Source organism: Cupressus sempervirens, chromosome 1 (genome assembly GCF_028749045.1).
Source record: "Cupressus sempervirens isolate cs-2001-9-10 chromosome 1, ASM2874904v1, whole genome shotgun sequence".
NCBI lineage: Eukaryota > Viridiplantae > Streptophyta > Pinopsida > Cupressales > Cupressaceae > Cupressus > Cupressus sempervirens.
Window position 1 is genome coordinate 859,226,082 of NC_143118.1, and position 27,907 is coordinate 859,253,988.

A 27,907-nucleotide genomic window follows, 5' to 3' on the forward strand; every position below is an offset into this window, starting at 1 on the left:
TCTCTAGAAAGTACTATGTTGAGGATACCCATCATAGACTTGGAAATTTAGATTCTCTGTTTGCAAAAAATTAAGATCTGTAGTTTCATGCTTTCATCAACATGTCACATCATTTGGCTAGATGACATTATGTTCTCCTCTCAACATGATGTTGACAAAGGTGGTGTAGTTACTCTCTCATCACCTTGTCTTCATTTTGCTATTCACACGGTTCTAACCCCATGCATAGATTCATTTGGCTTTCACTTTCCATTAACAATCATTCTTTTGGAGTCATTAATGTTTGTGCTTCCAATGATACTATAGAAAGATCTCAATCATGGGGCTAGCTGATTGACAACTTGCCTATAGCTACTTGGGTTATGTGCTATGACTTCAATATGGTTGAGTTGGCCTCTAACAAAGATGGCACTTTTCCTTTTCACTGGATAGCTAGGTAAAGGGAAGCCTGGTACTATATGAGCAATAAATTGGGCCTTTTCAATCCCAATACTAACCATCTCCAACATAGTGGGGTTTGATACACTTGGTCCAACTTTCGAGCTGGCTCTAACTAGAATTTAAAATGTCTCGATCATGCCATGATTACCACACAATCTTTTTTCTCCTTTTTTGAAGATCAAGATTTACTTGTCATTCCCTTGCCAAATAGTTATCTGACAACTATCCCATTTATATTTCCATTTCATGGCAAACAACTATCCAGCAAGTTGTCAAGTCACAATTTTTTCTCAACACATTTGTGTTGATGCATGCTTCCACTATTGCTCATACCCTATGAGTCTAGAATCTGGAGCCATGTCTGCATTCCTAGAAAAGGTGGATTTAGTAGTGAAATGATGTCATTACCAAAACCTCTCACTTTCTATGCATCTATGGATGATAGTTGGCAGTTTCCAGAAGGCATTCTTATGAATCCACTACCACTGTGCTAAAAAATCTTCTAAGGCTCTCACCCTTAATCCTTTTGATGTTGATTTGCAAATTCAACTTGCCAAAATTCACCCTAACAAATAGGTTGTAGATAATTATGCCGCTCGAGTGTCCCAAATCAAAGCTTGCCTTCATCGGTTGGAGGTTGGTGATAAAGCTTTGAAGGAATTCTTTCAGGTTCTTCGAACCCATCATACCAATTTTAGGATTAAAAGGATCAAACAAGGCACTTCTATTCTCTCCATTCTCCTTGACATCCTGCACACATTTGTTCATCACTATAAGAATGTTTTTGCTTCATTGGAAAATTTGGTTTCTCAAGAGGAAGCTCTCAGAAAGTGTATTTTTGTTACTCTAAATTGCCTAGCAGTTGAGCAATGTGCTTTCTGCGAGCAACTTCTTACCCTCTAAGACCTTAAAGACGTGGGTTTCTCCATGGAAGATGATAAGTCCCCTAGGTGTGATGGGTTTCCTTGTGAATTTTACAAACATCTTTGGGAGTATATTGGTCTCAATTTGCACAAATTTTTTCTTGAAGCCTATCATTCTAAAAGTCTAGGAGCGATTATCAACAAAGGAAACATTAAATTCATACCTAAAGCTAGATGACCTAAGGATATTTGCAATTGGTGGCTCGTTACCCTTCTTAATGTGTCATATAAGATTATCGCTAAGGCAATTTCTCTTAAAATTTGCCATCTCCTACCTTTAGTTGTGTGACTGTAGCAAACAAGTTTTATCAAGTCTACATATATTCTTGACAACATAATTTTTGTCTGGGAAGGTATGTAGTGGGCTTGCAAGTCCAATAAATTATCTATTTTTTTGAAAATAGATTTTGCAAAAGCCTATGATAGGATTGAATGGCCTTTCATTTTGGCTATGTTCTAGGCTCTTGGTTTTGGTCCCAATTTTCTACAGTCCACAGAGATGCACTTTGGAGATACTAATGCTTGCATTACTATGAATAACTCTTAATCTAATGCCTATGGAATTTTTTGTTCCATCAGGCAAGGTTACCCTCTAGCTCCAACACTTTATGTTCTTGCTATTGAAGGGTTTGGTTATTTACTAGCCCACTCCATGTCTTCAGGTTTGGTTTGTGGCATCTCTTTACTAGAATCCTCTTCCTAGTTGGTCAATGGTCATTTTTTTGATGATTCCTTTCCCACTCTTTTGGAGGATGAAGAAAACATCAATAATGCCTTAAATTGCCTTGACACTTTTTGTCAATCCTCTAGCTCTGCTATTCAATGGCGTAAAATGCTCTATTATCACCAATCCTTTTTGCTAGTGCTAACTTGGCTTAACCAGTTTGAATGGAAATGGGTCACTCACATGGATATTTTCTACTTTCTAGGCATTCCTTTTTATTTTCAAGCATTGCTAGTGGATTTTTGGAATGTTGTGCTTGCCAAGATTACTAAGAAGATGGATTATTAGCTTTAAAAGGTGCTTTCTCTTGCAGGAAAAGTCTAGATTTGCTCTAAATTTCTTGCAATAACACATGTCTATTATTATTTTTGTTGAGATCCTTTAAAAGCCTCTTATTAGAAATTAGAGCGATTTCTCTCTGATTTTCTTTGGGCTGCTAGTTCTGACCATCATGGCATTCACCTAGTTGCTTGGGATTTTTGTTGTCTCCCCAAAGAATTTGGAGGCCCTGGCCTTCTCTCCACATAGAAGCAAGGCCTTAATCTATGTGGCAAATGGATTATTCATGCCATCACTAGAGATGAAGCTTAGAAGATTCTAGTTTGGCATTGCATTTCTTCTGGGTTTCCTGTTAACAAGCTTGCATGAAAGGGGATTGGCTTTTACACCCCTCTCAATATGTGAGAACCCATGCTCATATATGGCTATTTTTTTATCAAGAGCATATGGAAAGCTTGGGAGGCTATCAAGCCTTGGCTTCGTTGGTTTGGTGATGAGTTTTGTAATGGGCTCTCTTTGAACTAGTAGAACATTTGGTGGTTTACCCTCTTTTCCATCCAAGGTATTCCCCTTGCCAAGACTTAAGGTGCTAGTGCTCTACATTCTTTCAAACAAGGCATCAAGATGCCTAAAGATCTTTTCTGTAGGGTCTCCATAATTCCCAGATCTTGGGAAGATATGAAAGTCTAGTATTGTCTTGCTTGTTCAAATCGACAAACTTTTGACTTATTGCTTTCTGCAATTCCAGGGCACTTAATTCATAAAGTGGGTATTCAGTCTATTAGACCTTGGTGGACTAATTTGGAAGTGATATACTACCACTCCTTTCACCAATTAAAAAACCAATCTAGGTTATAGATGGCTTTCTCTATATTTTTCGATGGTGGATACACTCAATTAGAGATGACATTTGCAATCTTCTCTTTCTCAATGGAGAAAGCACTTTGACTCTATTTGGAGTGCTATTACAGAATCCAAAATTGCCTATTTTTCTTGGTGCCTAGCTTTTCAAGGTCTTCCACTTGGGCCTCAACTCAAGCATATTGGGGTTTTGGATCCTAGGTATCCATTATGTGGCCAACCAAAGTCTTTCTTGCATATATATTCTAGTTTTGTAGATGTACTTAAAATTATTCGCATTGTATTCATGATTTTTTAAAGTTGTTTTAGCCTAAACCCTTTTCTTGGCATGACATGGTTATTTTGGGTGATTCCCTCAAGATCCCTAGAAAATTTACTTAGATTTGGCATACCTTCAAGATGGAGATTTTGTTCACTCTATGGAAAGCTAGAAATGTTGTTCTTTTCACTCACAATTTTCTTGATATAAATATTACTATGTACACACTAAGGTGTGCATTTGTAATAATGTAATGATACAGATTCAAGTACAAGAAAAAAAGGTGGCCTTGGAGGTGGTCTACCTTCAAGAGCTTCTTAATCATTGGGGCAATGAACCTTGTACTATATCTAGGGTCCCTTCAGATACACAATTATTTAGGTCGCTACTCACTCACACTGCATTTGTAGGCTTCCCACCACTGCTCCCCTAGTAATGGTGATGGTGGATGGATGCACCACTCAGTTTCATCACCCCATGGTAGCACTAGATGGTCCCTAGCTCCCCCTCCTAGTCCTTGGAAAGTGGTTTTTGGGAAGTGGTCTATTCACCTAGATTTGGCTATCTTGCCTCCACGGCCTAGTTTCTAAGGATGTTGACTAAGCCCTTGATGTTGTTGATGATGGTTGGACTATTCCCAGCATGCTTGCCAACTCCAAAGATGACTGGGGATTTAATGATCGAGATGAACCAACCCCCTCATTTGGTGTTTCTTTAGATGCCTAAGGGTTGCTTTATATGCTTTTTTTATTTTCATGAATAGTTGTTGATTCTGGCTTTGGCAGTGTGAACTCTAATGGGGTGATCTTGTATCCCCAAACCTTTTTTAAGAATTGTAATTTTAGCATATTATTTATTAATAGAAAAGGACTATTCATCAAAAAAAATTGAGAAACACGATAGTATTTTTTTCTCAAATAAAGGTTTTCATAATGACTATGATTCAATTATCCTAATTATTTAAATTCTATTTTATAAAGAAATATTTGATATTAAATATTTGATTTCCATCAGTTGCATCATCCACAAAAGATACAGCCACATTTTTGATAAATTAAACTAAAATTAAAATCCATATAAAACTTGACAGTCCCACTGAAAAGCTATATAATGCAGACACATTATTGACTTTCCACCACATAAATCATCCATAACACCTTTTTTTTAAAACAAAACTAGTTCATGCTACCATCATATCAATCTATAACATAAATCATTTGATGGAAAGAGAGGGTGTCCCACGAAGTGCTAAATTGATAATATCAACTTATTAAATGCAATATAACGCAATGTAATTCATATTAAAAGTAGACAATTATGCACCAATACCAGGTCTCTGTGGTGACCAAATATTCTTTGAACATAGATTTGCAATCAGCTACCCTACCATAGATTTAGTTTATGTTTAGTTGATTGCTCAGTTGAATCATTACACAGCTTGTCTAGGCTGTTTTTAATTTTTCTATATCCCAGAGGGACGGACTTGAAACTGATGCCAAGAAATCACAAGGCAAGAGAATATAAATGGTCTTCACGTAGTCATGGTGCCTTTCCCTATGCAAGGGAGCATCAATCCTCTCCTGAATCTTGCCCACCTTCTCTCTTCCAAAGGAGTTTTCATCACTTTTGTTGATATGGAGAACAACTAGTACAAACCCATGTCAAGAGTACTTGTAGCTGCCACCCCCAGATTTAGGTTTCTCACAATTCTAGATGCATCTTCCAATCTTCATGAGTACATACTTGCATTGGAAAATCATGGCCCCATCTTGGAGCATTACTTGCTGCACAACTTATTGGATGGAGCTCCTCTCATCACCTACATTATATCAAAAAAATTCATCCCTTGCACTCATCAAGTGGCCAACAATTTGGGAGTGCCCCAAGTGATCTTTTCGACACTGTGCGCTGCCTCTTCTATTGCTTAGTGCATGCCAACTTTCTCATCTCCCTATTAGTTTTGGTAGCTTGGACAACTCTTCCTCCATATGCTATTATTTAGTAGCTAATTATTTTTTACTAACAAATTGGTTAGAGCAAGGAAAATTATTTATTAAATAATTAACTTCTTTTAGAAGCAACTAGAAACCAATTTTGTTACGGTTGGTAAGTTGTCTTATATCTCAGCTATCAATTTTAAATCGAGCTTAGCTGTTGACTTACCAATGAGAGTAGTATAAAAGTGGGTCTGGGAGTCATTTAGAGAATAAGAAGTTTGGAGAAACATTTGCAGTGCTAGCAAATGAGTTTATAAGTTTGCAGTGTTAGCAAGGGCATAGTGTTAGCATGAGGATAGTAGTGGGGAATATTAGTGGGAGAAATTAGGAGGTTGTCAGAGTTTAGCCGGTAAGAGACAACGAATTTTTGTATCTCTTGATTTGTTGAAGTTTAATATAATTCCTCATCTATAGAACTAGTTTTCCCTTAGGGTTTTTCTAGGGACAATTTATCTAAAAATATTGTGTTTATTGTGTTACATATTTTTTTTCGTATTTTACAAGTGAAGTTGCAGTTGTGTTATTTTTTGATATTAGGCTATGAATTTATTTTCAGTGGTTAAATAATCTATTAAGATAGAAGATTGATAATCCGTGACTACAATAATTGATTTTTCATATGTTATCAGAGCATTGTTAAGGGTAGAAGAGTTTTTCCCTAGGAAAGAAATTATGATCTCTTTAGATTTATTATTGCTTTAATCCCTTGAGATGGCTTCAGCTAGTTTGAGAGATCAGGATAGATTGGATGGTGCCTCAAATTTTGGTGTTTGGAAGGCCAAAATTTCTTTATTGTTGGAAGAGAATGGTATTAAGAATTGTACCAATGGATGCAATACAACTTGTAGTATACAAGAAAGATGATGCCAAGGAAAGGAGGATTATCCTTGATGGTGTCAAGGATCATATTGTTCCACATATCATAGAGCTAGATACGGTGAAGAAGATGTGGGACACCATTCTAAATTTGTATCATAATGCTACCACCAATAGGAAGTTGATTCTCAAGGAGAAGCTAAAGAATACCTAGATGAACCAGGGAGAAGATGTCACAAGTTACTTGACCAGGCTCAGACTTGTCAAGGATGAGTTATCAGCTATTAGAGATAGCCCTAGTGATGACGAGCTAGTGAGAATAGCCCTAAATGGGTTTACTAAACAATGGAGTGTCTTTGTTCAAGTTGTCAGTGGATGAGATATTTTATTGAGGTGGGATCAACTATGGACTGATTTCATTTAGGAGGATTTTAGACTAGGTCTTGTCAATAGGTCCAATAGAGTCAAAAAAATGAGCTGGAACAAAAGAACATTTCCCTAGCGGGTAAAGGGAAAACAACGAAGGGATCTAGCAAAGGATCAAATTCACAAAGTGAGAAGAAGAAGAAGGACCTTTTTAAGGTCAAGTGCTTTGGATGTCATGAATTTGGCCACTATGTTAGTGATTTCCCAAAGAGGAAGAAGGGTAAGAAGTAGTTGGGCATATGCACCGCGTTGTGGTGCCAAAAAGGTGACAAGGTCTTTTTTTTTTCCTAATTTCAATAGTGCTTACGCGCTATTTGCGTAATCAAAAAAGTATATATTATGGGCTGCAGACCCACAACCCATCATTTTTATCTTCAAATTTTGCTATTCCCATAGAGAACAACACGTACGTGGGTCAAAAACCCAATTTTTCACTATCATTTGCCAATATGCCTCCTTGCCAACGAAATCGAAGACAACAAGCACACCCACGATGATGCCGTAAGTGATATAAACTTAACTTTGCATTGTTTAATATGTTTTTCATATTGTTTTGTAGGGTTTTTACAAATTTCATTTAGATTTGTTTGTTTATTTGGATTTCAATTGATTTTTTATCAAGAAATGTCCACAATCAACCGAAAAACCCACAAGAGCCTCAAAACCCTCAAAACCAAAACCCTCCTCAAGAAGAACAACAAATTCCACAACCCAAACCAATTGCAAGACCTTTGCCAGGCACACAAGAAAATATAATAAATGAAATAGAGAGAGGCAAAACTAAATTAGAAAGACTCATTGCTCAGTTGAAAGAATTCAGACAAACCAATCTAATGAGGGCTCAATTGGCATCATCTCTTGAATCCATTAAAACCTAGATAGCCTCAGTTAGTGGTCAGTTAGATATTTGGCGAGTTAAGAGGGATGAACAAAAAATATTTTATGCAAATAAATTGTCATATGAAGATGTTAAAAAAAAGAAATACCAAAAGGTAGTATATGTGCATTATTTAGAAAACCTGGTGAGCAAAATACTGTTAAAGAGGGTACTAAAAAATTCCCCATCCATTGGTGCACACACGATGCTATTAGAAACAATTTTTGGGATAGATGGTGGATGGTTTTTTATGCCTCTCCTTGCAACAATCACGAGGTCCCCATGTATTTTTTGAAGAAATTATATTGTGAGTTTGTCCTTGGGGGATCCCCAATTATTTTGATATATTAGACTCCTAGGGTAGAGGTGGGGGGTCATCATTTGAGAGGTCGGGAGCATGTCATGACCCTAATGTAGTTAGGGCACCTGTGGTCAAGCCACAGCGCAAGCATGTGACTATTCCTTTAGTTGTAAAGGAAAATGTAGAGGCCAACACTCTAGGGACCATTAATCCTTTGACATAGACCCTCATCCATTCCACGAGCCCATTAGTTGAGGGGGAGCCTTTTGTGCATCGTGGTCACATGTGCACTTCATGCGGATCCCTATGCACATTTGGCACTCATGCTGGAGATGGTGCAAATTATGGGCTTGTCACCGATTAGTTCCTAAATAACACATTTGGCATTGACACACAGGTAAATTACAATTATAATTTACTAATTTTATCACATTTCATATGTATAGTGAATGATTAATTAATTAGCATCTATTGACATTGTTCAAAACTTAGGGTCAAAGTGTTGGTGGGCCTAGCAGCGATCCTCTAGACCCATTTTTTGTCCCTTCCATAAGTCTTGAGGTATGTATCGATTTAATCATTTTAATTAATACATATATTTATTACGTAATCATATTAAGGATTTACAAAAAAAATTATGCATGTGCATCAGTTCTCCATAGGACCCTCAACCTTTACCACAGACTCGGAGCATAGACATCATACGAGCTTCACACAAGTATAATTGTTTCATGTTAATTTAATTCATTTGATTATATTTATTTAATGTTTCATGTTAGATGTAATGTGTATTGTATGACATGTAGCTCATGATGTCGGACACACCTCCTCATCTACAACAATCTATTGATAGTGGAGTGGCCGTAGCTGTGGCTAGCTCACAGCCACTGATGGAGGTATGAAAGAATTTTCTTTGTTTTAGTTGTTGTTTATAATAGTTAATCTAAAAATTTCTAATGTTATTTATAAGTGATTATATTTATTGAATTGTTGTAGGGTCTCATCATGCCTAATTGTCCACAAGAATTTGAGGTGAACTTACAAAGTGACTATTTGTTGGTGGTAAGAAAATAATTGATTTTGTGTATACATATATTTGATTTCAACGTATAATAAATACTGATTCATATCTACTTTCTTTGTATCAGTTGGAGCTAGAGAAGAGCCTCAACAAGAGGTCCAGTGAGCGATTCAAGAGGGCCCCGTCATCTCCACTGTCTGCCTCCACACGATGGCAAAGGACATTGAGAGACTTGTTTCCTTCCCCTCGTGGGAAAGAAAAGATGTGGTTGATCTAGACATGTATATATATAGGCATCAATGGACATATTCGATACAAATTTGATGTATATGACATTCTATATTTGATGTATGGCATTTATTTGATGTATGACATTATTCAACTTATGACATTATTGGTTAATATATGATATGTTTGTTCATATACGACATATGATATGATATGTTTGTTCATGTATGACATTAAATTAGATATGTTTGTGTATGACATTAAATTAGATATGTCCATGTATGAAATTAAATTCAATACCTAATCTATTCAAAACTTTGATAGAATATTGATTAACAATAAACTTTATCATTGTTTAAGCATAAGTTAATCATTTGCAATATGTCATTGTCATATGATTTATGATCTTGTTCATGTTTAAAGTTTTCCTTCTCTATCATTTTTTTATCAAGTTTAAATCAATACCTAATTAGTTTGAATTTTTGATACAATATTGATTGGCAATAGACTTTATTAGGCAATATTCGTGGACCTCTTGGCAATTGGTCACCTAAATGAGAACCTTAAGATTTATTAGGAACTCCATTAAAGAAATCATTAATTTGAAATTACTCTATCCAAAAAAATTAGAATAAAAGTTCTATAAACATTTATGTTAAAAATAAGAAAAAAAATCGATCACAAGTGGTCACAAAGTTTGTGTAGAAGAAAAAATCATTGTTACAAAAAGAATATAGACAAGAAGAAAAAACACAATTAGCTTTTTGAGCTTCAATACATAACCACCATTCTTTACCATCAATTGAAAAATGTTAGAGATAGTAGAGAAAAGATGGATTATTTGCAAAAAATAGTCATTTTAAAAATCATAAATGTAACATAATCACTTATAGTTTTATGTGTTTTCATACATTAATGATTGTAACATAATCACCAATTGATTGGAATGTGTTGTTATTATTCTATAGTAACTAGATTAAGGCAAAAATAAAAGTTTAATAAATAGTTGTGATGTATAAGAAAGAGAGATATCTCACATGAGAGGGGAACAAATCTAAGATGACACATAAGATACCTGTAAGAGGGAGCTATACTTGTTAACGAATTTACAATGCATGTTATGGAAAATAATAGAGCATCTTTAAAAGGAAATAAAAGAGTATGACAAGTGGAAGGAACATATTGTTTTGTAGAGTCATATTCAAATTTGGGTGTCGATTTTCTAATGAAGGATTCAAGCACTGCAATTTGGTAGTTTTGGCTCATGTTATCCTTGTATCTCACTCTATCTTGCATCTCAATCTCTCTTATTCCCCCCCTCCTCTTCATATTTCTATTTTTTCCATATCTATGTAGCCATCTATCCTCTTCATCTCCTGCTCACTAATGCAGAGATGTTGAGCAAGAAGTGAGGTTTAAGCACTTTCTTCTTCCTAATCTACCAAAATAAAGTTGTGGCCTTCCTAATATCTTACTCCTTTAGGATATCATTTTTGTGGCCTACCTAAAATGATAGGGTCATTTTTGAACTCCTCCAAGGTGAGTATTTCTCCAATCAAGATCTTGCACCTTTTTGTTTTAGGGACACTAGCCCTATTCCAAGCAATTAACTGTAACTCTTCACGAATAGCTTCACCAACCCCAAGTTTCTATTGGGACACCTTCCTTATGCTGAGCTGATTGAGAATCAACTCTTGGTTTAACCCTCCAATTGTCATATAGTACAAAACGTTGACTATCATAGAATTCCTTGTAGGTCTCCTAATCTGATTTTCTAGACTTAAATTCCTCTTAGGTTGAAATCTAACTATTCTATGGGTAGATTTAGACACCCTTTTGAAATTTATTTAAGACTCCAACTTGCCTAGATTCCTAATTCCATTCTTGTAGCACCTAACCCATGTAAAGTACATAGACCTAATATGGTCACACTAGGTTTGGTTTTTAAAGTAATTACTAGATAATTGGTGCATGAATTGGTGCATGGCCTTAGACCTTGTCTATTCTCCAATATTTATCATCTTATAATTATGATGAAACACAATAATGTTTCGACTTTTTTCTATTATATATTCCCCTTTATGAAAATACTCATAGAACTAATAAATCATTCATCTCCTCCTTGCAACACTTCTCTACTTCATGTATTTGCTTGACTCATATCTTAACTATAACACTTCTCTCCCTGAGTAGCATTTGCCAATAGTTCATTTATCCCCCTTTGACTCATATCTTCTATTTTTGCATCACTACCTTTGATATAAGTCCATTCAATATTTTATCTTCATTAACAATTTATCAATGTTTTAAACTAAATTTCCAATGTTGTTAACTAAATTTCCCCTTTTCTTAACATCTTTAAATTTAGTCAATATTGATTATCCATTGTCACATAAGAATAGGAAAAGGTTTGGGATAGGGTTTACCTAGCCAGCTAGAGCTAACAGAGTAGACAATTCGATCCCATGACAAAAGGTGAGAGAGATTTGGCAGTTGGCAACTTTGTAATAGCCAACACTGCAAGTTTCAACATCACTCGAGATGGCATTGTAAAATGAAAATGGAATGCGATCTTCAAAAAGTGAGATAGGTTATTGTAGGTCTCTGCAACATGGTCTTGTAGGAACTAGAATCACATCCATATCTCGCACAAGCTCCGAGATATGCCCCGTCAAAGATCGCTACCCTGTGGCATTTAGTGACCCTTAGGGACATTCCGGTTCGGTGTGCCCGAGAATGTTCGAGTGCTGAAGTGGATAGGAAAAGGTTGAGGATAGGCTTTACCTAGCCACTTGGAGCTAACAGAGTAGATATTTTGATCCCATGATGAAAGGTGAGAGAGATTTGGTAGTGGGCAACTTTGTACTAGCCAACATTGTAAGTTTCAGTATCACTTGAAATGGTGTTGTAAAATGAAAACAGAATGTGATCTTCAAAAAGTGAGAGAGGTTATTGGAGGTCTCTACAACACAGTCTTATAGGAACTAGAATTGTATCCATACCTTGCACAAGCTCCAAGATATGCCCCATCAAAAATTGTAGCCCTATGGGATTTAGTGACCCTTGGGGACATTCTGGTGCGGCGCACCTGAGGATGTTCAAGCACTGAAGGGGATAGGACAAGGTTAAGGATAGGGTTTACTTGGCCACTTGGAGCTAATAGAGTAGACAGTTCGATCCCACGATGAAAGGTGAGAGAGATTTTGCAGTTGGCAACTTTGTACTAGCTAACATTGCAAGTTTCAGCATCACCCGAGATGGCATTGTAAAATGAAAATGAAATGTGATCTCCAAAAAGAGAGAGAGGTTAATTGTAGGTCTCTACAACATGGTCCTTTAGGAACTAGAATCGCATCCATACCTCACATGAGCTCTGAGATATACCTCGTCAAAGATCACAACCTTGTGGCATTTAGTGACCCTTAGAGACATTCCGGTTCGACATGCCCAAGAATGTTTTAGCACTGAAGTGGATAGGATGAGGTTGAGAATAGGGTTTACCCAACCACCCGGAGCTAATGGAGTAGACAATTTGATTCAACGATGAAAGGTGAGAGAGATTTGGCAGTTGGCAACTTTGTACTAGCCAACACTGCAAGTTTCAGCATCACCTAAGATGGCATTGTAAAATGAAAATGGAATGTGATATCCAAAAAGTGAGAGAGGTTATTGTAGGTCTCTGCAACATGGTCTTGTAGGAAATAGAATCGCATCCATACCTCACACGAGCTCCAAGATATGCCCTATCAAAGATCGCAGCCCTATGGCATTTAGTGACCCTTGGGGAAATTTCGGTTCGGCATACTCGAGAACATTTGAGTGCTGAAGAAAATAGGATGAGGTTGAGGATAAGGTCTACCAGACCATCCAAAGATAACAGAGCAAACAGTTCGATCCCACGACCTTTTTTCCACTAAGTTGCAAATTTGAGCAACTTTTACAACTTTCAACAATGCAACTTTGCACAAAAAGTGCAATTTTTACATTTTTCACTTGATTCCAATTCTATGACTTAGAAAAGGTTCGGAAATAGTAAAACCTCAAAGGAATATAGGAATATAGATAGTTTTATGGTTATTTCCTAAAAGTTGGTAAATTGTTGCAAAAGTTACTAATGCAACTTTGCAATTTTTGCATTAACAACATTTGGGTGAATTATACATTTTGGCTTGGAGGGTATGGAAAATGAAAGGTATTGATGGGAACATGCTAGATAGGGTATAAAAAACCTATTAAAGCCAAAAAAATCTTAGAGTTGACTGTTTGTAGGATTTTCCCATCAGGACCTAGAAGGGTCACTTGGCACATTGTTACAAATTTGCTCATTTTGGGTTGTTACTTGGGTCCATCACCCTATCCTTTGTATCAGGATTGATCCTAGCTTAGGGGTGGATAGAAAAGAACTATAAAGGTATTAAATGATGTAATAAGGCTATCGAAGCCTCTAAAAGATGTAAAAGGCACTAAAAGTGCAATATTTTGTAAAATTGCCAACATTGGCAATATAAGCCAAAATGGGCTTAATCAAGTCATGTAAAGGGTCCAAAGGGAGGTTTCATTTGGTTTTGAGAGTCTAAATGAGTTTAAAACCTCATACCCATGTGCGGGAGACAAGTTTGGGTAGTCGAAATTGATTGCTCCAAAGGTGGATTTAGTGTTTTCTCTAAACAAGAGTTTCATTTTACATTGGAAGTCATCTAATATAACCAAAGTGAAGGTGTTTGAACCATTTTGGGATTCTAGAGACGTTGCAAAGTAAGATTTCTAGAAAGCCCTAGGGTAAAGGGGCTAGAAATGAGGATTTTGTAAAAACCATTGTAATGTTGATCATGAAACCAAAAAAAAAAAAGAATCCTTGCATTTGAGTCATCTCATAAGATTGTTTTGGGTCATCGAAGTTCCAAAAGTCAAGGGATTGTGAGTTTCTTTGTAAATGGTCTTAAACTAGGCCTAGTTGGAAAACCGAAATAGCCAGTTTTGAGTCTTTATAATAGTTGGTATGTACTAGGTGCATGGTGCATGATAATCTAGCCTTCTGGTGTTGTTAGTTTTGATTGTTCTAGAAAATCACTTTCAGTTTGGTATTGGAAATAGTTTGGAGTTGGAGGACAAATGATGGGGAGGATCTTGAACAAGGTTCTAGCCTCAACTACTAGAACTCACTTTAGGGTTTCTCCTAGACTCTTAGGGTATTTATCCTATACCCTATTCCAAGGGAATATTCTCTCTAATCCCTTATTACACTAATCCTCACCAATCAACTCAAAACTCTATTTCACCATGGGGTCTCCCTAGTGCTCTCATTGCACCGTTCTTCACAACTGGCTTCTAGGACTGCATTCTTGGCTATATTGAACTCCAAGGCTTGTATTAGGTTTCATTCAATATTTTTTAGGATCACTAAGTGGATTGGAGTATTGGGTTTCCAATCGATTTGCAGATTGCATAGTTAAGAGGGCTACTAGGACTAATAACAAATTAGGCCTCCAAAATTGATTTTTGGCTTATATCTCCTCAAACCCTTAAGAAGAACTCAAAAAAATTTATGATTTGGGTACCCTTTTAGCTCCCCTTGAAGATTTTTCTAGTCTGCAACACCCAGGTCATTTGTACAAGGGATTCCCAAAAATATGCCTATTTACAAGGGTTTCTTGTTTGTATGAATAGGAATATAGAGGGTTTTTCCTTCCACCACTCAAATTGACTCTAAACAACTAATCTTATGGAATTAATTTCCTTCACTCACCACTCTTTCCTTCCATGAATTTGTATTGCCCCCAACTGATAGGGAGAGAAGGGATGAATCAATCACTGATTCATGTTTCTAGTCTACCTCTGAGACTTAGGGTGTCCTCCAAGATCACCACATGCATTTATAGGATCTTTTTCAAGTAAATATCCCCCAATCCTAAACCCTTCTCCACTATCTTGAGAAGTTTTCACTTCTTGCTATGTGCCAGGTTGCCATTCTCAATGAAGATCATTCAAAACCTTCAATCAAACTAGGTTTTCTTGACCAATCTTACCAACCACTTGTAGTATCATGGAAGGAGTCTCACACCCTTGCAATGTACTCCTTTTTCATGTCAAAATAGGCTATTGAAGCCTTCTTCCTTACCGATTTCACCAAATTGCTCCAAAATAGAGCTATAAGGAATCAAAGGACAACCTGCTGTCCTATCTTGTTTGTTGGCCAAATAGATTGGTGGACATTTTCCTTTCACCCAAAGAATCTCCTTTCACTCCTCTTCCAACCTCCTTCAGCAACCTGCAACAAAATCCACAATCTTCCAATGTGAAATGCTTATTTATGCAACTCTTCCCTAACCGAGCTTGCTTTGGCTCGCCTAGGGCAAGAGATTAAAAATGCTTTCCAGCATTTTGAAGGGCCTTGCTTTTTCCTACATATAGTACATTGAGTTTACTCACTATCCCAAAAAGGTCGTACAATTCTTACGATGGGATAGTGAGTTATCTCATTTTCATTACAAAGTGTTGTAAACTGGACAACAAACTACCTAAAAAAAAAAGATTTTTACAACTACCAAGTGAAACTATTTCAAGCCAAACTTCCTAAATAAAAATTATTCTAAATCATGCCATCTAACATTATATCAGATACAGCATGCAAAAAAATGAAGGAAAACCTCAAAACTGAAAAAAACCAGTCTTTTTGCTCTCAAAATGCATGCTACAACACTTGTTTTTTTCAAAATGACAACTTCTTCCTCACTTTACCATGTTTTACCAATTACTAGATCACATCTTTTACCATGTTTCCCATCTTTTAGAGCATATGTCACTGTCTTGAATTTTTCATAATCTACTATTTCATTTCCAATTGCATGCGTACTATCCATATGTTGACAAGTTGATAAAAGTTGCAAAGAACCACACAATAAGCATGTACCATCCAAGCATGATGTCTTGTAAAATTGTTGGCCATCCTCTATTTCACATAAAATGTTGGATATGAATTCCCTCGAAGATCTTGGCAATTCTTTTATATCACAATCCTGCAAAACAAACTTAGAATGCAAAACTACGCATATATGCCTAAAAACATCAAAATGGTTAGAAAATTCAATATGTATCCTACAACAACAAGTTGTGCATGTGTGATTTATCTTCACATAAAAAGGTTTACCCATCTCAAAAAATATTTGACTTATTCGATTTTGAGGATACATACCAATAAATTTTGCAAAAAATTGTGTCTGAGTTGAGTCCAAAAAATGTTTCGCATGTGGCTCACAATTTCGGCTACCAATCCTCCTTCTTACAACATCTCTTTGATTAGGAGAAACACGTGTATTATTTTTCCAAAAATCTTCAATCAATGATTTCAAGGCTTCACTAATTTCTTTATCCTTTCACAGTAGTCTACTGCTAAATGTCCATAACTCATTTTTTGTTGGATCTTCTAATCTCTCACACCTTAGCATGGCTCTCCTTAGGGTACCTCTACCAATTTTTAATATTTTTCTTGTCTTTCTCATGAGTCGAGAATTCTTCATTTGGCTACTTACTATTGTCGATGTGAGTACTCGTTTTGTGATATTACTATCGTTGGTGCATGATTTAGAACACACTTTGTCATAAGCACTCATTAGATTCTTTACAATATTTCTTTCATTTGAATAATCCATTGTTCTTAGCCAAAGAATCTTCATGATAGGCCTAAATTTCAAATTTCTCATCATTTCAACAAATAATTGGCATTAACCTGTAATATTTAATTCTTCAAAAAATAATCTCCACATACTATTAACTTTTCTTTGACAAGTACGCTTGCTAATCTTGTCAGACATTGATTTCAAAATGTTAGTATCAATATCAATCAAATATTTTGATCTTCTAAAACGAATTCTAGAAGGTGTTCTAATCTCTTCAATTCTCTCAACATTTTAAACATCAATATAAGGTTGAGTGTATTTCATACCTTGAACCGAAGATGATGTGCCTTGGCAATAAGATGTAAAAGATGGAATATCACCTACTTGATGTGTTGATGTTGTGCTTTCAACATGACATGATGGAGTGTGTATATCATCGAATCTACAAATCTGTGTCTCTTCTACATGAGAGGATGATATGCCTTCAACATTGGAAGATGGTACTCCAACATTGGAAGATGGTGTAGTGGATGATATGACTCCAACATTGGAGGATGGTGTAGCTTCACAATTCAATTGTCTTCTTGAGCATAACAATCTCATTCGTTCTCTTTGTCTTTCTAATTCTTCTTCTTTGTTTATTTATACCGGTGGTTCTTGATCCTCTTCAAAGGTCAATTCTTAATTATTGCTTTGTAATTTTCTTTGTTCACGTAGTAATTTCATTTTATCTCTTTTAATTGCCAAATCTCTCTCCCTATCTTCATTTGTTTGAATCTTCAATTTCTTCCTTGGCATGATGATGATTTCTACATTTCAAATTATTCAAACATCCAAATTACTTAAAATGTGTAAATTACAAATTATTGAATTACATATAAAAATTATAATTATTTGAATGAATACACAATATATATCAAACAACTTGTCAAATTTCTAACCATTCCGAAATAACATTTCATTCAAACATACAATTTTCAATGAATTCACTATATATTAAATAACATGTCAAATTATAATCAAATTTGTATCTATATATTGACAAACAATATTTAAAATGGATTGCACTAACCTTTTCTATACAAGGAATATTCAAAAAGTCTTCAAATCACGTATTCAATGATTGAAGTTGGTGTTTGCTAACTTCTAAAAGTGTTGAAATAGTGTAAATTGGGTAAAAGCACAAACCTATGTCACCTTTTATGAAGAAACATGATATTAGAATGCGACAGTTCAACATTAATGACAAAAAAAATGGTATTTGTGTTTAGAATTTCAAAACAATGTAAATTGATGACATGTATAGAATTGGATGAAATTTATGCCTATCATTTTTTCAAAAAAAATTTGAGTAAGAATTTATTCATTTCTTTTATTTTGAAGTCCCTTTTTTAACTATAAAAAATATAGGGTGTAGTTCCCGTCAAAAAAAAAAATGCAAATCATCTTTTTTTGTTTTGATTTGAAAATATCTTATAGATGACATGTATATCTAGTACACAAAAAAAGAAATAATTATTTTTGATCTATATTTTCTTTGTTATATTTTCTTTGTTATTTATCTCATAAGCCAATAATTTTTTCCTCCCGTCAAAACTTCCAAAGCAAATCTACATCTTCTTGAGAAAAAATTACATATTCATGAAGATGACTCTCTCCTCTAGAGATAAATATATTTTTTTGGTATGATTTACTATTTTTTTCCCATTTTTAAGTGAGCATCTTCTGAAATGTTCAAATATCGACTTATAATATTTTGAAATTCTAACATATTATAACTAATCAAAACACTCAAAATTTTATATAATAATGATATTGAATCTAAGATCTATAAAAGGGTATTTTTAGTTTTTGAATAAAATTAAGTTTTGATAGAGAAATGAAATTTGACCAAAACAGGTTTTGATATCACAAACGGTGACACAGATCTATGAAACCCATGATTTCTGTCAGAATAATAGAGTGCATAATAGACTAAAAGCAAAAAAAGGATGAAATGGGCCCCAAGGTTGGTTTTTTACCATTTTTAGGTGATTTGAGATAGTGTGTACGCACTATGTGAAATCACATCACTCCCCATCCTCCCTACTCCTCATCCTCCCTACTCTCTATCCTTCCTACTCTCTCTCCCATCCCCTCCCTCTCTCTCTTCCTACTCTCTCTCCCCTCTCCCACCACCTACTTTCTCTACCTCTCTCACCCTCTCTCCTCTCCCATCCTTGACTCTTTAGATCTCTCACACACTCTTATCCCCCCTATCTCTCTCCCTCTCCCTCTCCTACCGCCTACTTTTTCTCCCCCATCCCCTACTCTCTCTCTCCTCTCCCATCCCCTACTTTGTCTCTCTTACACACATTCTCATTCCCCTATCTCTCTCCCTCTCCCTCTCTCTCTCCCACTCCCTTTCTGACTGCCTACTATCTTTCTCTCTCAAGTTCTCTCTCTCCCTCTCTACTCTCTCTCTCTCTCTCTCTCTCTCTCTCCCATCTTGTATGAGCTCTCTCTGCCACCACCTACTCACTCTCACACTCTCTCTCATTCCCTACTCTGTCTCTCTTACACACACACACACACTCCCATTCCCCCCCTCTCTCTCCCTCTCCCACTCCCTCTCCCAATGCCTACTTTCTCTCCTCCATCCCCTACTCTCTCTCCTCTCCCATCCCCTACTCTCTCACACTCACACTCTCTTCCATCCCCTACTTTGTATCTCTTGCACACACACTCCCATCCCCTCCTCTCTCTCCCTCTCCCACCGCCTACTTTCTCTCCCCCATCCCTTGCTCTCTCTCTCCTCTCCCATCCCCTACTCTCTCACACTCACACTCTCTCCCATCCCCTACTCTATCTCTCTCTCACACACTCCCATCCCCCCTCTCTCTTTTCCTCTCCCATTGCCTACTTTCTCTCCCCCATCATTGTACTCTCTCTTTGCCACCCCCTACTCTCACACTCTCTCTCATCCCCTACTCTCTCTCTTTCATAGATACACACACCCTTATGCCCCCACTCTCTCCCTCTCCCTCTCCCACTCCCTCTCCTATTGCCTACTATCTCTCTCTCTCAAGTTCTCTTTCTTCCTCTCTACTCTCTCTATCTCCCATCCCTTACTCTCACTCTCTCTCCCATCCCCTACTCTATCTCTCTTACATACACACTCCCATCCCCCCTCTCTCTTTCCCTCTCCCACTGCCTACTTTCTCACCCCCCACTCTCACACTCACACTCTCTCCCATCCCCTACTCTCTCTCTTTCATAGATACACACATTCCCATTCCCCCTCTCCCTCTCTCCCTCTCCCTCTCCCACTCCCTCTCCCACCGTCTACTTTCTCTCCCCCATCCCCTACTCTCTCTCTCTCCTCTCCCATCTTGTACTCTCTCACACTCTCACACTCTCTCCCATCCCCTACTTTGTCTCTCTTACACACACACACACTCCCATCCCCCCTCTTTCTTTCCCTCTCCCATAGCCCACTTTCTCTCCTCCATCGTCGTACTCTCTCTCTGCCACCCCCTACTCTCACACTCTCTCCCACCCCCTACTCTCTCTCTTTCAGAGATACACACACTCTTATTCCCCCACTCTTCTTCTCTCCCATCCCCTACTCTTTACATTTGTCACACACACTCCCATCCCCCCTATCTCTCTCCCTCTCCCTCTCCCACTCCCTCTCCTACCACCTACTATCTCTCTCTCTCTCCCATCCCTTACTATCACTCTCTCTCTCCCATCCCCTACTCTCTCTCATGCTCTCCCATCTTGTAATCTCTCTCTCTCTCTCTCTCTCTCTCTCTCCCCCATCCTATACGAGCTCTATTTTCCACCACCTACTCTCTCTCACACTCTCACACTCTCTCCCATCCCCTACTCTATCTCTCTTACACACACACTCCCATCCTCCCTCTCTCTCTCTCCTCTCCCATTCCCTACTCTCTAGATTTATCACACACTCCCATCCCCCCTCTCCCTCCCTCTCCCACTACCTCTTGCACTGCCTACTATCTCTCTCTCTCTCTCTCAAGTACTCTCTCTCCCTCTCTACTTTCTCTCTCCCATCCCCTACTCTCACTCTCTCTCTTCCATCTCCTACTCTCTCTCACACTCTCTCCCATCCCCTACTCTCTCTCTCTCACTCTCGCTCTCTCACCCCCATCCCATACAAGCTCTCTCTGCTACCTCCTACTTTCTCTCAAACTCTCACACTCTCTCCCATCCCTTACTCTATCTCTCTTATAAATAAATACACATTCCCATTCCTCCCCCTCTCTCTCTCGTAGTCCTTGTCCCATTACCTGCTCTCTCCCGTCCCCTGCTCTATCTCTCTTACACACTTCCATTCCACCTCTCTCTCCCTCCCACTCCCTCTCCCACTACCTACTCTCTCTCTCTCTCTCACACACACACACACTCTCCATCTCTCTCCCATCCCTCTACCATTGCCTACTCTCTCTATCTCTCTCTTTCACACACACACACCCATCCCCCCTCTCTCTTCTTCCATCCCCTACTTTTTCTCTCACTCGCTCTCCCTCTCCCACTCCCTCTCCCACTGTCTACTCTCTCTCTCTCTCCATCTCTACTCTCTCTTACATTTTCACACTCTATCCTATCCCCTACTCTCTCTCTCTTTCTCTCTTATACACATTTCTATCCCCCCTTTCTCTCCCTCTCCCACTCCCTCTCCCATCACCTACTCTCTCTTCCATCCCTTACTCTCTCTTGAGCTACTTTGTCTTCCCTCTCTCCCATTTCATACCCTCTCTCTTTCACACACATGCACTCCCATCCTCCTCTCTCTCTCTCTTCCTCTCCCACTCCGTCTCTCATCGCCTACTTTCTCTCTCCCCCATCCCCTACTCTTAATCTCTCTCCCAACCTATACTCTCTCTCACACTTCCTCTCTCTCCCATCCCCTACTCTCAATCTCTTTCCCCCACCCTGCACTCTCTCATTTCCACCCCTACTCTCTCTCACACTTCCTCTCTCTCGCATCCTGTACTCTCTCTACCACCCCTACTCTCTCTCCCATCCTATACTCTCTTTGCCACCCCTACTCTTTTTCACTTTCTCTCTCCCCTCTCCCATCCCCTACTTTCTCTCTTTCTCTCTCACACATACACATAGCCATTCACTTATCCCCTCCACCTAGTCTCTTATGCAATTTAGGTCTTAATAGTGCATGTGCACTATAGCGCGTATGCGCTACTAAGAAATCATGTTTTAGATAGTGTGTATGCGCTATAGGGTGCACGCGCTATAAAAAGGTTATTTAAACCCAAGCCTAAGGCTTGGTTTTGCTTTGGAGATCCAACACAAAGGTTTGGAGTTTATGAACAGGTCTGAGACATATTTTCTAGCAAACATACAAAAAATGATTTTTTTTTCTTGTGTGCTCCCCTTAAAAATTCCTCGTGGTTGGGTATCGATAAGATTAGGTTACATAGCATTATAGGTCTCTGTGTTAGCTATCTAACCATATAATTTATTTTTAATTTGAACTATTTCAAACCTTTCATCTATAATTTTTTTTGAATGTATGTTCATTTTTTGTCAAAAACCACCATGTACTAATTGGGCTATAGATTTTAGCTCATTCATTGAATTTTGCAACAACTTAGTTTTTTAGAAATTAGACTCCATTCTACACTCTTTGAATTTTTTTTTTTTGATTTTAGATTAGTTTTCAATTATTTTTAGGGGGAGCACACATATATTTCACATTTTTGGGATGTGTCTAGTTAAAAAAATTCATTAAAAAAAAATACACATTATAAAATTACCCAAAAAATTTGGGATAAACTACATAGTGTTAAGTAACTTTTGACTAGACCGATTAAAGAATTTAAAAAAAAAAGTTAAAATTTTATAGGGGCCACACTTTGTACTGTGTTATGTTTTTCTGGAATAAACAGTACCACTTTTTGTGGCCCCATTTTTTGAAGACCTAAAACTAAACCATTTTGAAAAAAAATTAGTAGTTTAGAAACTAGATTCAAAAGACTACAACTTTTGTTTTTTTTCATATCTTAAAATTTTGAGCGTAACTATCCTCAAATTCTTGTTGAAGTTCAAAATTTGTAGATTTCAAGAAAAAGGTGTCCACATATACCCCACTTTTGGCACCACAACTTTGTGCACTTACCCAGTTGGTAGCTTCAACAAGAGTGGAAGAACTCTCCAGTAGAATGGAAGATGAATTTGAACTCATAGCTTGTATGGTTAGCTCAATCTCACAGTGTGTTTGGTATATAGATAGTCGAGTGTCATTTCTTATGACAAGAGTTAGAGAGTAATTTTTCAGTTACAAGGAGGAGGACACCAGCATCTAGATTTATATGAGAAACTTGTCTAAACTCAACCTAGTTGGGAAAAGGACTATTCAGTTTCAGAGGGAGAATGGAAATATAATTCCACTTCATGATGTGTTGTATGTGCCAGGCTTATGTATGAATTTGATTTCTGTATCTGTTCTTTAGGATAGGAGGTATAATGTACTCTTTAGAGGGACAAATGTGTTGATAAAGCACAAGGATTGGAAATCACCCATAACTATTGGAGTTAGGAGTGGACACCTTTATAGGTTGGAGTTTGATACTCTTAAGGCACTCATGAGCAGCCAAGTTCAATGACTATGTGACATTAGTTAGTCATTTGGTAGATAGTGAGCCTTCTAGCTATCAAGAAGCTACAGAACATCAAGTATGGTGAGATTCTATGTTTGAAGAATATTCCTCAATAATGCATAATGATGTGTGGGAGGTAGTGCCTAGACCAATAGATAGGGTAGTAGTTGGATCACATTGAATCTATAAGATAAAGCATGGTGTAGATGGTAGCATCAAGAAATACAAGACTAGGTTCATGGAAAAGGGGTTCTCTCAGAAGGAGGGAATAGACTATGAGGAGACATTTGCTTCAGTTGCTAGGTATACTTCTATACAAGATGTAATCTCACTTGTAGCACAGATGGGATAGAAAATCCATCAAATGGATGTCAAGACATCATTCCTTAATGGTGAGTTGAAGGAGGAGCTATACATAGAACAACCAGAAGGGTTTGTAACACATAGCAAAGAGACCCACGTGTGCAAATTTGAAAAAAGCGTTGTACAGACTCAAGCAGGCTTCTAGAGCATGGTATGAGTGCATTGATATATACTTGCAAAAAATGGGCTTTGTGAAGAGTGAAGTAGATGCTAACCTCTACTAGTTGATGGTTGGGGGTGAGATTCTCATTCTTGTCCTTTATGTGGACGACCTATTTCTTACAGATTCACTAGGGCTCATAGTGAATTGTGAGAGGAATCTTGAAGAAGAGTTTGAGATGAAAGATTTGGGACTTACGCACTACTTTCTAGGCATGGAAATGTGGCAGACTGATGGAGAGATTTTTCGTGGTCAAGGGAAATACAACATTGAAATCTTGAAGAAATTTAGGATGAAGGATTGCAAAGCCATTTCTACACCCATGATCACAAATTGGAGGAAAGTAGATACATCCAAGGAAAAGGATATAGATCCCACTTTATATAGATAGTTGATTGGTTTGCTTATGTATTTGGTCAAAACTAGGCCAGATATAACATTTACAGTTAACTCTCTTAGTCAGTTCATGGTTGAACCAAAGAGAATGCATTGGACAATGGCTAAGCATGTGCTATGTTATTTGCATAGTATAGTTGAGTATGAGATCAGATATGTTCGAGGTGAAGATATCAGGTTGATAGGCTATACTAACCCAGATTGGGCAGGAAGTACAATGGACAAAAGGAGCACTTTAGGGTGTTGTTTCAGCTTGGGATCAGGAGTTGCTTCTTGGTTCAGTAGGAAGCAAAAGTATGTGGCTCTAAGTTTAGCAGAAGCAAAATACATAGTAGCTAGCATGGCAACATGTGAAGCTATATGGCTTCAGAAGATGTTAGTAGCTTTGTTTGGTCAGAAGGTTGAGACCACTATGATACATTGTGACAATCAGAGTTGCATAAAGCTATCTGAGAATCCATTGTTTCATGATAGGTCTAAACATATAGATATCATATATCACTTCATCAGAGATTGTGTACAATGAGGAGTTGTTTAGCTAACAAATTGGTTAGAGTAAGAAAAATTATTTATTAAATAAATAACTTCTTTTAGAAGCAACTAGAAACCAATTTTGTTAGGTTTGGTAAGTTGTTTTATATCTCAGTCGTCGATTGTAAATCGATCTTGGCCGTTGGTTTACCAACAAGAGTGGTATAAAAGGAGGTCTAGGAGGCATTTGGAGAAACATTTGCAATGCTAGCAAATGAGTTTATAAGTTTGCAGTGTTAGCAAATAGTATTGTAGTGTTAGCAAGGGCGTAGTGTTAGCGTGGGAATAATAGTGGGGAATATCAACAGGAGAAATTAAGAGGTTGTCAGAGTTTTGCCAGTGAGAGGCAAGGAATTTTGTATCTCTTGATTTGTTGAAGTTTAATATAATTCATCATCTGTAGAACTAGTTTTCCCTTAGGGGTTTTTACAAGCACAATTTGTCCGAAAATATTATGTTCATTGTGTTATGCATTTCTTTCTGTATTTTATAAGTGAAGTTACAGTTGTGTTATTTTTCGATATTAAGTTGTGAATTTATTTTCAGCAATTAAATAATCTATTAAGATAGGAGATTGATAATCAGTAACTTACAATAGTTGATTTTTCACACTCCAATGGGCACATTCCCATCAAAGGTACATATATATTGCTCTTCAATTTTAGTTTTTGATAACTCCAATATTTTTGCACTGACATCATGCTTATAATTGCAGTGGAAGATTTGAAGAGGGCGGATAACGAGATAAATTGTTTGCATGGTAATTTTCCGCCTCTCTTGCCCAGCGATCTCTTATCCATCTACCATGCTGCGGACCCATCGGACGTCGTCTACCAGACCATTCTTCATCAGTCAGAAATTCAAAATGAGGCAGACTATGTTCTTGTCAACACGTTTGATGAGTTGGAGTCCCCCGAGTCTGTAGGCGCCCTGTCCTGCAATGGCTGCCCTGCTTTGGCAGTGTGGCCTGTCTTTCTTCCCAATATCCTGGAAGGGAGAGACGTGAACGGGCTAGCGAGTATGTTTGAGCAGGAAGAGATCTGTCTGACATGGCTGGACGCCCAAGAGACGGCTTCGGTGATATACGTTTCATTCCGCAGCATCGCCGTGAAATCGAATGCTCAGCTGGAGGAGTTGGCAGTGGGGTTGGAGAAAAGCCAGCACCCTTTTCTGTGGGTGTTACGAACGGATGTTGCAGGAGGCAAGTCCGCCACTCTGCCCGACGGTTTTGTAGAAAGGACAAAGGATAGGGGGCTGATTGTGAAATGGGTGCCGCAGGTGAAGGTGTTGTCTCACGCTTCCGTAGGAGGGTTCGTTACACAGCGGGTGGAACTCGTGCATGGAGAGCATGAGCATGGGCGTTCCGATGCTCGGATGGCCGTCTTTCGCTGAGCAGTTTCTGGACTGCCGGTTCTGCAAAGATGTGTGGAGGATTGGCATCGACTTTGAGGGCGTTGATGTTGATGAAAATGTGCTGGTTGAGAGGTAAGAGATTGAGAAGGGCGTGAGGAAAGTGAGGGAAGCGGAGGAGCTGAGAGAAAGAGGCAGGGAATTGAAGCGAGCGGCACATAAAGCGGTTGCCGATGGTGGGTCTTCTTTTCTCAACCTGAACAGGTTTATTCATGATATGACACAACTTTGCGATTCACGAGCTTCCTTTACAAAACCGTAGCCATGGAAGCATTTCGTTGCTCAGCTATCCCTATTAGTGGCATCTCCTCATCTGATGCAATTTCTTCCGTACTCTACATTGGTCAACTTAAATCACATACATTAATGTTTGATTTTTAGACATTCAGGATTGAGTGGCAGTCTCTATATAAGCTATTATTTCATCTTTGTATTTTCTGAATAAGTACACCATTTAACTAAATATTTAGAGCCCTAATGTCCTTTAATTTTAGTTTCAAGTAATGAGACAACGGTGAAGCCATGAAAGCATCGCGTCGCTCCTCTATTTCTAGTATTGGCATCTTTGCAAACGGCTTAAACATCACACACTAATGCTTCATTCCTAGAGTAAAAGTGTTAAATAGTCAAAGTTTGACTTACTTTTCCAAGCTTAATTTCTTGGTTAGTGTGTGATGTTTAAGACTGACCGCATCTCCATGTTTCATGTAACATCTTCTATCACCTACATTAACACTCGACAATTAGTTAACCATTTATTAAAAAAAAAAGTGATAGCAAATGATTTACTTGCTATACTAAGATATGCTCATTTGCCTTTTAACCATAGAGTAAGTGTCCCAAAGCTAACAATTTGAAACCCTAATATTCCTATTTTTTGGTAGTTTCAAATAATGATTTGTGGGAGTTTGTTTTATTTTTGCTTTATGCTTTTCAATATCACATGTATTATTATATTGTTCATAACCCTGTTTGATTATCTAGTCGAACTTCAATTTCTATAGTAAATATTTATTTTATAATAATTTTTATTTATAATATTAAATGTTCAATATATTCTAATATAGAACAAACTTTTATCTTAATTTATGCTTGATAGAGGATCAATATCTATAACTCTTGCTTATTATATAATAACACTTCATCTTATTAAAAAAATCTTACTTAGACTATTAAACCAATTCGTGTCTCAAAAAGAGTCTTACATTGTGTTGAACATAAAATATGTGTTATATTATATTATATATCATCTTTATTTATTGTCTAAATTAAAGGAGGTGCAAGAGATACATCAATAGGTTAAAACTTGATAGTATAATGAAAATTTTTAACCATGCAATTATGTTGAAGATGTGCCTTATTATATTTTTTTGAGGTCATATTCAACATATAACATTTCAATGCCACATTTTCTTAGGATGACATCGAAAAATTGTATGAAGAAAATATCTATGGTTTTGATTTTTATTGCATGTATGGTTAATGCTTGTCTATTAAATGTTGTGGCTCTTGTTGGAGCAAGAATAACATTCTCTTATTTCTTCTCTCTTGCGAGCATAGTACAACCAAATTATCTTACAAGACACATGAGCTTACTTTGGATGAAATATATTTTAGAATCTTGCACATTTGAATCCATTGTCTAGAATCCA

The 27,907-nt window shown here is 37.4% G+C and overlaps 1 pseudogene; it reads left to right on the forward strand.

Moving 5' to 3' along the window:
* LOC149580552 (UDP-glycosyltransferase 85A1-like) overlaps positions 1-26,517 on the forward strand; it is a 79,189-nt pseudogene extending 52,672 nt beyond the window's left edge.
* Positions 26,518-27,907: the final 1,390 nt, after the last annotated feature.